The sequence below is a fragment of the Coregonus lavaretus genome (assembly GCF_964263955.1).
Source record: "Coregonus lavaretus genome assembly, chromosome: 6".
Taxonomy (NCBI): Eukaryota; Metazoa; Chordata; class Actinopteri; order Salmoniformes; family Salmonidae; genus Coregonus; species Coregonus lavaretus.
Genome location: NC_139993.1, coordinates 24,552,163 through 24,567,394, shown reverse-complemented (window position 1 = coordinate 24,567,394; position 15,232 = coordinate 24,552,163). Strand labels below are relative to the sequence as shown.

Genomic DNA, 15,232 nt, shown 5'->3' with positions numbered 1-15,232 from the left:
ATGGTAATACAAAATGTAAGTTTGCACACTCCCAGGAATGTCATAAATTATGGATCATTAGCTTCCCTACAGAAAATACACTAACCTTCACACATCTAGATGGCCGGGCGGGGTGGGTGTGGAGTCAGAGGTCAAACTGTAGAACCCAGTTCCTACATTTGAATATAAAATAGATTTTTCAAACAAAACTACACTACATTTTATCTCTGGGACCCTCAGGATGACAAATCAGAGCAAGACTACTGAATGTAAGTACATTATTTACAGTGAGGGAAAAAAAGTATTTGATCCTCTGCTGATTTTGTACGTTTGCCCACTAACAAAGAAATGATCAGTCTATAATTGTAATGGTACAGTAGGTTTATTTGAACAGTGAGAGAGAATAACAACAAAAAAATCCAGAAAAACACATGTCAAAAATGTTATGAATTGATTTGCATTTTAATGAGGGAAATACGTATTTGACCCCTCTGAAAAACATGACTTAGTACTTGGTGGCAAAACCCTTGTTGGCAATCACAATCATATTTTTGCTAATTTATTAAAAATAAAAAACAGAAATACCTTATTTACATAAGTATTCAGACCCTTTGCTATGAGCTCAGGTGCATCCTGTTTCCATTGATTACCCTTGATGTTTCTTCAACTTCATTGGAGTTCACCTGTGGTAAATTAAATTGATTGGACATTTGGAAAGGCACACACCTGTCTATATAAGGTCCCACAGTTGCCAGTCCATGTCAGAACAAAAACCAAGCCATGAGGTCGAAGGAATTGTCCGAAGAGCGCCTAGACAGGACTGTGTCGAGGCACAGATCTGGGGAAGGGTACCAAAAAATGTCTGCGGCATTGAAGATCCCCTAGAACACAGTGGTCTCCATCATTCTTAAATTGAAGAAGTTTAGAACCACCAAGACTCTTCCTAGAGCTGGCCTCCCAGCCAAACTGAGCAATCAGGGGAGATGGTCACTCTGACAGAGCTCTAGAGTTCCTCTGTGGAGATGGGAGAACCTTCCAGAAGGACAACCATCTCTGCAGCACTCCACCAATCAGGCCTTTATGGTAGAGTGGCCAGACGGAAGTCACTCCTCAGTAAAGGCACATGACAACCCGCTATGACTTTGTCAAAAAGGCACCTAAAGACTCTCAGAAACAAGATTCTCTGGTCTGATGAAACCAAGATTGAACTCTTTGGCCTGAATGCCAAGCGTCACATTTACATTTTAGTCATTTAGCAGACGCTCTTATCCAGAGCAACTTACAGGAGCAATTAGGGTTAAGTGCCTTGCTCAAGGGCACATTGACAGATTTTTCAACTAGTCGGCTCGGGGATTAGAACCAGCAACCTTTCGGTTACTGGCACAACGCTCTTTACCACTAAGCTACCTGCCACCCCTCATGTCTGGAGGAAACCTGGCACCATCCCTACGGTGAAGCATGGTGGTGGCAGCATCATGCTGTGGGGATGTTTTTTAGCGGCAGGGACTGGGAGACTAGTCAGGTTCGAGAGAAAGATGAACGGAGCAAAGTACAGAGAGATCCTTGATGAAAACCTGCTCTACCAATTGAGCGCTATGCTCTACCAATTGAGCTACAGAGGACCACAGGGTGCCAAGCTTGTAGCATCATACCCAAGAAGACTCGATGCTGTAATTGCTGCCAAATGTGCTTCAACAAAGTACTGAGTAAAGGGTCTGAATACTTATTTAAATGTGATATCAGTTTTTTTTGTTTGTTGATAAATTAGCAAAAATGTCTAATAACCTGTTTTTGCTTTGAATAAGGCTGTAACGTAACAAAATGTGGAAAAGGTCAAGGGGTCTGAATACTTTATGAATCTTCCTGTTGGTCAGGAAGTCAGTGATCCACTGACAGATGGAGCTGGACACATTCAGCTGGGAGAGTTTGTCTTTTAGCAGTTCTGGGATGATGTATTGAATGCAGAGCTAAAATCCACAAACAATATCTTTGCATATGTCTTTGGGTTATCGAGGTGTTTGAGGATGTAGTGTAGGCCCATGTTGACAGCGTCGTCCACAGACCTGTTATCTCTGTAGGCAAACTGCAGTGGGTCGAGGGAGCTGTCAGTGATGGTTTTGAGATGGGACAGTACGAGGCACTCAAAGGTTTTCATGATGACCGAGGTGAACGCTACAGGTCTGTAGTCATTCAGACAGTACACCTTTTGTTTTTTCAGAACTGGAACAATGATGTAAAATTTGAAACAGGCAGGAACAGTGCATTGCTCTAGTGACTGGTTGAATATGTCCGTGAAAACAGGGGAGAGTTGGTCAGCGCAGTGCTTAAGTGTGGCTGGAGAGACCTTGTCCAGGCCGGGCAGCCTTCCTGCTGTTCTGTTTCCTAAAGAGTCTGTTGACTGTGATTTATATCGTTTTTTAGGTGCTGTTTATAGAGTTCTAAAAATAGACTGAACAGGGGCAGGGCTGTTGCATGGCATTGGAGCTCAGAGCTGGTTATTCCTGTGCCCTAAGCACATAGCGTTGCCAGTGGGGTGATATTGGGTGGTAGGGTGGTATTAAGCATTGTTTAGTAGAGAACAAGGAAATGTAAGCAGAGTGTGGATCTTTCTGAAGAATACACAGCCCTGTCAGCTTCCATGCCAAAGACCACAAGGTCGTAGCGTATGTGCGTGCGTGTATGCACGTGAGTATGTGCTTGAATTTATGCCTTCATGTGAAAGTGTGTGTGTGTGTGTGTGTGTGTGTGTGTGTGCGTGCGTGTACTAACTTTCTCCTAATGCTATGCAGCAACTCTATCTAACAGAGCAACCAAGCACAGTATTAATCACCAAAGATAACATAAAGGACAACAGTCATCGGCTCTGGTGAGGTATCTGGCCTCTGCTGGAGCAGTTCCGCCGGTTGGTTGGCTGACTGCCCTTCAGACAGTATCCCTCACCTGGGCATATTTTGACTCAACACTCCTTATCTGCTTTATGACTCCTAGAGTTGACCCCCTGTTCTGTCCTCATGTTCAACTCTGGCTGACTTCCATACAGTGAAGCAGGGATGGGCCAAAGAGAAGGTGATATTTTGTGGAATGTCATGGATACACTTCCAGGGAAAGATGAGGAGAGATGTTCCCAATATATGGACATGTATGCATCATTATTTGTTAATCATGAGCATGTACTCCAATATACTCCTCATTCATAGTGTTACAAATCCTTTGAGGGATAAAATACAAAGTTCAATGCGAGGTTAACCCAAAGCTATGAAGTCAAGTGTGAAAACAGTATTATTTATGTTAAATGATCCAAGAAACATTACATATCATGCTGCATGTTAGTTCACTGCGTATGTGGACACTGAGTGTACAAAACATTAAGGACACCTTCCTAATATTGAGTTGCACCCCCCCCCCCCCCTTTTGCCCTCAGAACAGCCTCAATTCGTCGGGGCATGGACTCTACAAGGTGTTGAAAGCGTTCCAAAGGGATGCTGGCCCATGTTGACTCCAATGCTTCCCACTGTTGTGTTAAGTTGGCTGGATGTCGTTTGGGTAGTGGACCATTCTTGATACATACGGGATACTGTTGAGTGTGAAAACCCAGCAGCGTTGCAGTTCTTGACACAAACTGGTTCGCCTGGCACCTACTACCAAAGGCACTTTGAAGAGACTTTTGTCTTGCCCATTCACTCTCTGAATGGCACACATACACAATCCATGTCTCAGTTGTCTCAAGGCTTAAAAATCCTTCTTTAACTTTTCTCCTCCCCTTCATCTACACGGATTGAAGTGGATTTAACAAGACACATCAATAAGGGATCAAAGCCTTCACCTGAATTCACCTGGTCAGTCAATGTCATGGAAAGAGCAGGTGTCCTTAATGTTTTGTACACTCAGTGTATATCTTTGCTTTTGCAAGTTTTATTTTTAGAAGGAAAACAGATGGGACTATGTTATGTCTGACTGTGTATATGGTTCAGATATTTTAGAGTAGGATGTGTCATGACACATCATGTGCAATGCAGAATGTAGAGTTTATACAGTGGTTGAAAGTTGGCATGCGAATTCTCCAAGGGGAAATAAAACATAAAAGGTTAGACCAAAAGTTTGCTTTGTTTATGTTTTGTTTTTACTACCCTTTGAAAAAGAGACTAGTGCACTCATCCAAACACTGAAATAAATATATTTTCAAGAGTCTAGACTTGAAGGTTGAAAGAATTTGACTTTTCTAAGTTGGTGTTGAAATACACTGTAAGTAACATAGCGTGTGTACTTAGGCCATGAATCGAAGGAACTTCCTAGGAATAATAATTTATAATATAGTATTAACTTTTATCGATCTGTAGTTGCTCTATGAAGCACAGAAGAACATAAGAACTTGAATTACTTATAACGTTTGTATTATCAATTGTAAAAACACACATCAAATATGCCTTATATTTTCAGATCTCCATAGAGTGATATAACAATATACATCAGACATTAAAGCAAATGTTACTGTAAGCCTAAAACTATCACACAAAACTTTACTGGTGTTCTGGTCAAGATTATATGATGTCATTTTAACAAATACACACTCAAACTAGTTTATACATTTATGATTTAAAACAGGTATTTCTTTCTGAACTTTCCACACAAATTTGACAATTCAAGTAAGAATATGAAGACCTTAATTTTTCAGGCAAATAAAAAGGTACAGTAAAGGAAAAATACTAGGCAATCAAAGAGGGACTTTTGAACATGTTTTTCATTTACTTTAATTACAGTGAATCATCTTGAAATAATGTTGTGTTTTTCCATTTGAATTGTAAAGTGGTAGAGCATGGCCTTTGCAACGCCAGGGTTGTAGGTTAGATTCCCACGGGGAGCCAGTATGAAAAATGTATGCACTCACTAACTTAAGTCGCTCTGGATAAGAGCGTCTGCTAAATGACTAAAATGTAAAATGTCAATATAAAGTAAACACAATTAATTTCCTGGTTGTGAGTAGCCTCTGTACTCCCCATTATTTTGACTCAAGTTCCATTACTGTGGGAAAATGACTGTTTGACAATTATAGTGATTTAAGGAGACGTTGGAATGCTTGGTATGGCCAAGCAACATGACTTTATGGAATTCTAGCATACAAATATCAGATTTAAAGATCTTTCCGAGGGTCATCTATGAAAAAAAAACATACACTTGACCTATACTCTTTCTCAGATAACAAGAAGACCAATCTATTTACTTTCATTTTACCTGTTGCTGGAGAGATATTGTGGGTGGGTCTGTAGAAGACACTTTTCCCTTTGGATCAGTTAATGACAACTGTAGTGGTCCCTCTGTATCTGAAATGAATGACAACTGTGGTGGTCCCTCTGTATCTGAAACAAACAAGCTCTTATCACTTCCTGGTTTCAGATATGGATTGAACCTTCAAACTTCCGCTATTGTCTGTATACTTGAATGCTCATTTGCTTGTGTGCATGCACAACAGTGGTTGGGTTCTGTACTGATTAAAGGGTCAATCTGCAGTTCAAACAACAAAGTGGGCACCCCACCACTGATTTGGTCAACAGCTGAGGAATGGGGCTGTAGAAATGTAACCACTCTCAAATTCATAGACAGAGCTATGAATACAAGGATTTACCATCTATAATCCAAAATATAATCCCAAATTATAGTTTTAAGCATGTTTTGAGGTAATACAGTCTTTGTTGACAATTGCATTATTTACAAAAGTTTATATTTTGGGTTCTGTATGACAGTTGGACTAAGCTCATGAGGCATTTATAAATTCCAAAAATGTATGTAGCAATCACAGATTGCCCCTTTAATGACATAACAGCACTATTTCCCATTAACCACAATGTCCGCTGGAAAGATGATGTAACCCACTACCCTTATGCAATGTCATGCTAAACAACTAGTTTCAGAATGTTTCAAACTAAGGTTTACTTCAGTCACTTGCTACAAAACCTAAAATAGTAACATCTAAAAAAAAGTGAAATATTAATACCTAAGGTAGATAACTATATAGCACCTGAAAATATATAGAATAGTTTGGGGGGAAGAATGGCTGAATAGGCCTGTGTTAACCATACAGCCATTGAGATGACAATTGTAAAATGGAAATGTTAAAAAGACATGAAAATAGTAATAACTGACTGATGCCTCTACATTCTGCCATTCTTCACGTCTCTAATGGCGCCCCACACGTCGAACAAGAAGACATCTGGGAAGGCAAAGTCCCCCAGCACTGAATCCAGAGCCTCAGCAAAGTCATCTGGGTTCTTCTTGTCTTTACGAGCCTCCACGATGGTGGTGGCTGCAAGAGAGTTCCCTCATGAGTGGAAAATAGTAATTAATCTCCTTTTGGTTTCTCACAGTTACTAGATATAGGCCTTGCGTTGCTTCACTTCCAAGTCTTATTCACTCAGCTATTGAAACGTGTCTATTTCTGAATGAATGTGAGAAAGCCTTAAATCAAGGTTCTATATAGGTGTGATGAGGTGTGAATGAAGGAGTCAGGCACAGGAGGTAAAACACCGAAGTCCAGAGTTTATTCCGTTTACATCAATAAAACGCACCAAGCATCAAAACGAAACTATCACAAGGGAAATATTTCACCTTGGCAATAACAAATGGAAGAGTATACTCGCTCTCACAATGAAACAATCACTCAAAAAGACAAGGGGAACAGAGGGAACACTTATACACATACTAATTAGGGGAATGAGCACCAGGTTTGTGTGATTGACAAGACAAGACATGACAAGTGGAGTGATGAGAATGGGATTGGCAGTAGCTAGTAAGCCGGTGACGACGAACGCCGAAACCTGCCCGAAAAAAGAGGGGAGGCAGCCTCGGCGGAAATCGTGACAGTACTCCCCCCTTGACGCGCGGCTCCAGCAGTGCGCCGACCCCGGCCTCGGGGACGGCCAGGAGGATGCGGAGCAGGGCGAGTCGGATGGCGACGGTGGAAATCCCTCAACAGGGAGGGATCGAGGATGTCCCTCCTTGGGACCCAGCACCGTTCCTCCGGACCGTACCCCTCCCACTCCACGAGATACTGAAGGCCCCGCACCCGACGCCTCGAATCCAGTATGGAACGGACCGAGTACGCCGGGGCCTGCATCGATGTCCAGAGGAGGTGGAGGAACCTCCCGCACCTCAGACTCCTGGAGCGGACCAGCTACCACTGGCCTGAGGAGAGACACATGAAATGAGGGGTTAATACGGTAATCAGGGGGGAGTAACAACCTGTATGTAACCTCGTTTATCCTCCTCAGGACTTTAAACGGCCCCACAGACCGCGGGCTCAGCTTCCGGCAGGGCAGGCGGAGGGGTAAATTCCGGGTCGAGAGCCAGACCTGATCCCCCGGTACGAAAACCAGGGCCTCCCTGCGGTGGCGGTCAGCGTTCGCCTCCTGACTACGCACGGCGCGCTGGAGGTGAACGTGAGCAGCGTCCCGAATCTCCTCCACGTGCCGAAACCAGTCATCCACCGCAGGAGCCTCGGTCTGGCTCTGGTGCCATGGTGGCAGGACCGGTTGGTAACCCAAAACACATTGGAAGGGTGTTAGGTTAGTGGAGGAGTGGCGGAGAGAGTTCTGAGCGTATTCTGCCCATGGCAGGAACACCGACCACTCCCCCGGCCAGTCCTGACAGTAGGTCCGCAGGAACCTACCCACATCTTGATTCACCCTTTCCACCTGCCCTGGCGAGGATTCAGCCTCCTCGCTGCCCGAATGTACTCCAGGTTACGGTGGTCTGTCCAGACGAGGAAAGGGTGTTTCGCCCCTTCGAGCCAATGCCTCCACACCGTCAAAGCTCGGACAACAGCCAGCAGCTCTTGATCACCAACGCCGTAGTTCTGCTCCGCCAAGCTGAGCTTCTTCGAAAATAATGCACAGGGGCGGAGCTTGGGTGGCATGCCCGAGCGTTGGGATAAGACAGCGCCTATCCCTACCTCGGACGCATCCACCTCCACTACGAACAGTAATGATGGATCGGGGTGAGCCAGTACCGGGGCGGAGGTGAACAGACCCCGCAATCTACTGAAGGCCAAATCAGCCTCAGCAGACCAGCGGAGCCGGGACGGCCCACCCTTCAACAAGGAGGTAATGGGAGCTGCGACCTTGCCAAAGCCCCGAATAAACCTCCGATAGTAGTTGGCAAAGCCAAGGAAGCGCTGCACCTCCTTCACCATGGTTGGAGTCGGCCAATTACGCATGGCTGAAATGTGATCTCCCTCCATCTCCACACCTGTGGTAGTAATGCGGTATCCGAGGAAGGAGATTGACTGCTGGAAAAACTCACACTTCTCTGCATTGGCATAAAGACCATTTTCCAGCAGTCAGACCAGTACCTTGCGAACCAGGGACACATGCTCGGCGTGCGTAACGGAATACACCAGGAGGTCATCGATGTAGACCACCCACCGCGCCCAAGCATGTCCCGAAACACCTCATTCACAAAAGACTGGAAAACGGATGGAGCATTCATCAAACCGTAGGGCATCACCAGGTATTCCCCGATGTGAATGCTGTTTTCCACTCATCCCCTTCCCAAATACGCACCAGGTTGTAGGCACTCCTGAGGTCTAATTTGGTGAAAAAACGGGCCCCATGCATTGACTCAATCACTGAAGGAATGAGGGGAAGAGGATAACTAAATCGTACCGTCACCTTATTCAGTGGTCGATAATCAATGCACGGACGTAAACCGCCATCTTTCTTCTTCACAAAGAAGAAACTCGAGGAAGCAGGTGAAGTGGAGGGACGTATATACCCCTGGCGCAGGGACTTGGTGACGTATGTTTCCATAGCCTCCGTTTCAGCCTGCGACAGGGGATACACATGACTCCTGGGAGGTACAGCGTCTACCCGGAGGTTTATCGCGCAATCCCCCTCCCGATGAGGTGGTAATTTAGTCGCTTGCGTCTTGGAAAACGTGAGCGCCAGATCATGGTATTCGGGGGGAATGTGCATGGTGGGGTTACCGTCTGGACTTTCCACCGTGGTCGCACCAATGGAAACACCTAGACACCTACCCAGACACTCACGCAACCACCCCGTTAGAACCCTCTGCGGCCATGAAAAATTGGGGTTGTGAAGGGCTAACCACGGAATACCTAAGACTACAGCGTAAGCAGGAGACTCAATAATAAAAAAAGTGATCTGCTCAACATGCGTCTCCTGTGTAATCATGGTGACTGGTACAGTAACCTCCTTAACCAACCCGGACCCTAATGGTCGACTATCAAGTGCTCTGATGGGGAGTGGAATAGATAGGGGAACCAATGAAATGCCTTGACGGCATGCAAATGCCCTGTCCATAAAGTTCCCAGCTGCGCTTGAATCGACTAGCGCCTTACACTGGGAAACTACCAGGTGATCGGGAAAGGAGATAGATAAGGTACAGTGCGCCGCAAAGGGCTCTGATCAAGTTTGGGTGTTCGTTACCTGGGGTGATGCGTGAGTACCCTGCCTACCGCCTCCAGACCCAAAGGAACGTTGACTGCAACGTGAGGTGGATTGTCCCTTCGTGCCACCAGTGGCACTGTGGCTGTCCTCCTTGCGATCTCTCTACCGGTGGCTCCCCCCAGCTCCATCTGCTCGGGGTCAGAGTTGTCCGGAGTGGGAACGGGCAGACCCCTACCAGGACATCCTCTGGCTGCTAGCAGATTGTCCAGCCGGATGGCCATGTCCACCAGTTGGGAGAACGATAGCATGGCATCACGGCAGGCTAGCTCCCGTCGGACATCCTCCCTCTGGTGGCACCGGAAATGGTCGATCAGGGCCCGCTCGTTTCACCCGGACCCCGCTGCCAGCGTCCGGAACTCCAGGGCGTAGTGCTGTGTGGTCCTCGTACCCTGCCTCAGATGGACCAGTCGTTCGCCCACCTCTCGACCCTCAGGCGGGTGATCGAAAACGGCCCGAAAGAGACGAGCAAACTCCCCGTAGTCCTCCAACACGGCACCTCCCTCGTTCCACACCGCGTTGGCCCACTCCAGGGCTCTCCCACAAAGGCAGGAAACAAGGACGGATACCTTCTCCCGCTCCAGTGGCGCCGGCCTGATGCTGGAGAAATACAACTCTAGTTGGAGCAGAAATCTCTTACATCGCGCTGCCGTCCCATCAAACGCCGGTGGCCGGGATATCTGGATCCCTCCAGGGGCTGGGGTGTAGGTGGCTGGATCCGGTTGACCAGCTGGTCTCGATAGATCGGGTCCTCTCTTCTCCAGGCGTTGTACTACTTGAAGAACCCGATCCATCGCTTCCCCCAAGCTGGCCAGCATCTAGGAATGCTCCTGGACCCTTGCCACAACTCCAGGCATGCGGTCTTCTCCTGCTGACTCCATTCAGTGGGTGAGTGATTCTGTGATGAGGTGTGAATGAAGGAGTCAGGTGCAGGAGGTATAACACAGAAGTCCAGAGTTTATTCCGTTTACATAAATAAAATGCAAGGGAAATATTCCACCTTGGCAATAACAAATGGAAGAGTAGCTCACCCGAGCTACTCGCTCTCACAATGAAACAATCACTCACAAAGACAAGGGGAACAGAGGGAACACTTATACACATACTAATTAGGGGAATGAGCACCAGGTGTGTGTGATTGACAAGACAAGACATGACAAGTGGAGTAATGAGAATGGGATCGGCAGTAGCTAGTAAGCCGATGACGACGAACGCCGAAACCTGCCCGAAAAAGGAGGGGAGGCAGCCTCGGCGGAAGTCGTGACAATAGGCCTAACTAGGGCCCAGAGTTTTCTCTTTACAGGTCACTTGTTCAGGAAAAAGTATTGGCCCTAGGGACATTCTTTTCTCAATTTCAAATCATTTCTGGGTAACAATTAAGTACCTTACTGTGATTGTTTTCAATAAAATTGTCAAAAATAAACAAAAATAGCTTCTTAGCTAAGAGTAATTTCTCAAGCAAGAATTTTGCTAGGACTGTCTGGGAGTGGTCTGAGTGGGGAGGGGAAAACTGAAAACTAGCTGTTATTGGCAGAGGTTTGGAACTCTCTTTGTTAGTGGTATATTAACCAATTTACCGCTCGGTGATGTCACCAGGCAGGCCTAAACTCCATCCCATCAAACAGGCTTCAAATTCAGGCGGTCTTTTCAAACAGCTCTTACACGAAACCGGCATTATCTTCATTTTCACAATTTCACAGTATTATTCCAATCTCATGGTGTGGAAATATAGTATATAAAACACAGGAAAATCAAGCCCTCCAATTCTCTCTCATATATCTTACTGCGACAAGAAGATGATGTCCCAAGGAAAAGTACAAAAATACCAAAAAGCACTGCAACATTTATGTAAATTAGGTATTTTTTACTTGGCGCTCATAGAAAAAGCTAACTAATGTCTCTGGTATGTAACCTTTAAGATGTTGAGATGTCTCACTCTCTAACTCATGGCTTAGCATGAAGGCTTTGTTTTAGCCCTCTGCTGATGTTCTGGCTGGCGTCAGCTTAGAGAAAGAAAAGTAATGTCACTTTTTCCTGCTGATAATATATGTACCACAATATCTTGTGGGAGCAGTAAAGAGTGAGCGGACATTATTTTTCTCCAGCATCTGTGCAAAGTTGGATGTGTCTAAAACCGTCTCCTTTCAACTGTAGTGAGCTTTTCCCATTGAAATCCTATACTACATCCTATAGCTCATCAATTAGGATGGAAAAACCAAATCTGACCTGGACCTTTAGTTTGGCCATTTTAATAACCCTGAGGCTTAGTGGCTTATAAGGTAACAGCTAATTCTATTTTCCTAAAATGGAGAGCAGCCATCTTACCTAACTCGAGGTCTCGGATACCCATGTAACTCTCCAGTAGATCATCCACTTTTTTGGTGGCTCTCTCCTCAAACTCATTCGTTACCCAACGCTTAGGTTTACCTCCACTGTACTCATATCCTTCCATATCCTTGTCTGTACATAATGCCCTGAATCTATTCTACAACGCCCGGAAATCTGCCCCTTTTTTTCTCTGTACCCAACACACTAGAAGACCAGTTCTTAAAGCCTTTAGCCGTATCCTTATTCTACTCCTCCTCTGTTCCTCTGGTGATGTAGAGGTTAACCCAGGCCCTGTAGCCCCCAGTATCACTCCTACTCCCCAGGCGTTATCAATTGTTGACTTCTGTAACCGTAAAAGCCTTGGTTTCTTGCACGTTAACATCCGAAGCCTCCTCCCTAAGTTTGAGTTATTCACTGCGTTAGCACACTCCGCCAACCCTGATGTTCTAGCAGTGTCTGAATCCTGGCTTAGGAAGGCCACTAAAAATTCAGAAATGTCCATCCCCAACTACAACATTTTCCGTCTCGATAGAACTGCCAAAGGGGGTGGGGTTGCAATCTACTGTAGAGATAGCCTGCAGAGCTCTATCATACTATCCAGGTCTGTGCCCAAACAGTTTGAGCTTCTACTTCAAAAAATCGACCTTTCCAGAAATAAGTCTCTCACTGTTGCCGCTTGCTACAGAAGCCCCTCAGCCCCGAGCTGTGCCCTGGACACCATATGTGAACTGATTGCCCCCTATCTATCCTCAGAGTTCGTACTGCTTGGTGACCTAAACTGGGATATGCTTAAGACCCCGGCCAACTTACAATCTAAACTAGATGCCCTCAATCTCACACAAATTATTAACGAACATACCAGGTACAACCCAAAATCTGTAAACATGGGCACCCTCATAGATATCATCCTGACAAATTTACCCTCTAAATACACCTCCGCTGTCTTCAACCAGGATCTCAGCGATCACTGCCTTATTGCCTACGTCCGTAATGGGTCCGCGGTCAAATGACCACCCCTCATCACTGTCAAACGCTCCCTAAAACACTTTAGCGAGCAGGCCTTTCTAATTGACCTGGCCCGGGTATCCTGGATGGATATTGACCTCATTCCGTCAGTAGAGGATGCCAGGTTGTTCTTTAAAAGTGCTTTCCTCTCAATCTGTAATAAGCATGCCCCATTCATAAAATTCAGAACTAAGAATAGATATAGCCCCTGGTTCTCCTCAGACTTGACTGCCCTTGACCAGCACAAAAACATCCTGTGGCGTACTGCATTAGCATCAAACAGCCCCCGCGATATGCAACTTTTCAGGGAAGTCAGGAACCAATATACACAATCAGTTAGGAAAGCAAAGGCTAGCTTTTTCAAACAGAAATGTGCATCCTGTAGCACTAACTCCAAAAGTTTTGGGACACTATAAAGTCCATGGAGAATAAGAGCACCTCTTCCCAACTGCCCACTGCACTGAGGCTAGGAAACACTGTCACCACCAATAAATCTACAATAATCAAGAATTTCAACAAGTATTTTGCTACGGCTGACCATGCTTTCCACCTGGCTAAGACTACCCCTTCCAGACTCACATTAAGAATCTCCAATCCAAAGATAGATCTAGAATCGGCTTCCTATTTTGCAATAAAGCCTCCTTCACTCATGCTGCCAAACATGCCCTCGTAAAACTGACTATCCTACTGATCCTTGACTTCGGCGATGTCATTTACAAAATAGCCTCCAACACTCTACTCAGCAAATTGGATGTAGTCTATCACAGTGCCATCCGTTTTGTCACCAAAGCCCCATATACTACCCACCATTGTGACCTGTACACTCTTGTTGGCTGGCCCTCACTACATATTCGTCGCCAAACCCACTGGCTCCAGGTCATCTATAAATCACTGCTAGGCAAATCCCTGTCTTATCTTAGCTCACTGGTCACCATAGCAACACCTACCCGTAGTCTGCGCTCCAGCAGGTATATCTCACTGGTCATCCCCAAAGCCAACACCTCCTTTGGCTGCCATTCCTTCCAGTTCTCTGCTGCCAATGACTGGAACGAACTGCAAAAATCTCTGAAGCTGGAGACTCTTATCGCCCTCACTAACTTTAGGCGTCAGTTGTCAGAGCAGCTTACCGATCACTGCACCTGTACACAGCCCATCTGTAATTAGCCCATCCAACTACCTCATCCCCATATTGTTATTTATTTTGCTAATTTGCACCCCAGTATCTCTATTTGCACATCATCTTTTGCACATCTATCATTCCAGTGTTAATACGAAATTGTAACTATTTTGCACTATGGCCTATTTATTGCCTTACCTCCATAATTTACTACATTCGCACACACTGTATATATATTTTCTATTGTATTGACTTTATGTTTTGTTTACCCCATATGTACCATGAGGGAAAAAAGTATTTGATCCCCTGCTGATTTTGTATGTTTGCCCACTAACAAAGAAATGATCAGTTTATAATTTTAATGGTAGGTTTATTTGAACAGTGAGAGACAGAATAACAACAAAAAAATCCAGAAAAACGCATGTCAAAAATGTTATAAATTGATTTGCATTTTAATGAGGGAAATAAGTATTTGACCCCATCTCAATCAGAAAGATTGTCACGGTTTCGGCCGAGACTGCTCCTCCTCCTGGTTCGGGCAGGCAAAGGCGTTCGCCGTCCCCGGAGTACTAGCTGCCACCGTTGGATGTTTCATGTGCGATTGCTTTTGTCTGTCCTTTTCACCTGTGTCTGGTTTGCGTTGATTACATGTCCTATAAGTTCCCTGTGTTTGTATGGATTAGTTGTGTGTTGTTTTCGCCAGTCGTTTGTGTTACGTGTCGTGTTTTGTGTATTTTGTAATTACGCTTGTTTGTGCGTAATTGCGCATAGTCGCCTCCTTTGTTGGTTGAGGCCGTGCCTTTTTGTATATTACATTGTTTCTTTGGGACTTTAGTAAACGTTTTTGGACTAAGCCTCGGTGTCCTGCGCCTGACTTCCACCCCACATACACCTCACCTTATGACAGAACAACACACCCTATAGCACCCACTTCCACTGATTGCGACGATGACGGAGTCATTACGCGGAGCGCGTTTCTTCACAAAGTTGGATCTCAGGAGCGCGTACAATTTGGTGCGCATTAGGGAGGGGGATGAATGGAAAACAGCATTTAGCACCACCTCGGGTCATTACGAGTATCTCGTCATGCCGTACGGGTTAATGAATGCTCCTTCAGTCTTCCAATCCTTTGTTGATGAGATTTTCCGGGACATGCATGGGCAGGGTGTAGTGGTGTACATTGACGACATTCTAGTGTATTCTTCTACACGAACCGAGCATGTAGCCCAGGTGCGCCGAGTATTGAGACGACTGTTGGAGCATGACTTGTATGTCAAGGCAGAGAAATGCTTGTTCTTCCAGGAGTCCGTCTCTTTTTTGGGTTATCAGTTGTCCGCGTCTGGCGTGG

At 45.4% G+C, this 15,232-nt stretch overlaps 1 pseudogene across 1 annotated transcript in view; it reads right to left on the bottom strand.

Moving 5' to 3' along the window:
- Positions 1-6,125: 6,125 nt before the first annotated feature.
- Positions 6,126-15,232, bottom strand: part of LOC311130978 (PDZ domain-containing protein GIPC3-like) — a 61,202-nt pseudogene continuing 52,095 nt past the window's right edge. The window contains exons 6-7 of the transcript in view: positions 11,760-11,844; positions 6,126-6,277 (exon numbers count right to left, since the gene is read on the bottom strand). The product of the transcript in view is annotated as a PDZ domain-containing protein GIPC3-like (transcript). The remainder of the gene's footprint in view (positions 6,278-11,759; positions 11,845-15,232) is intronic.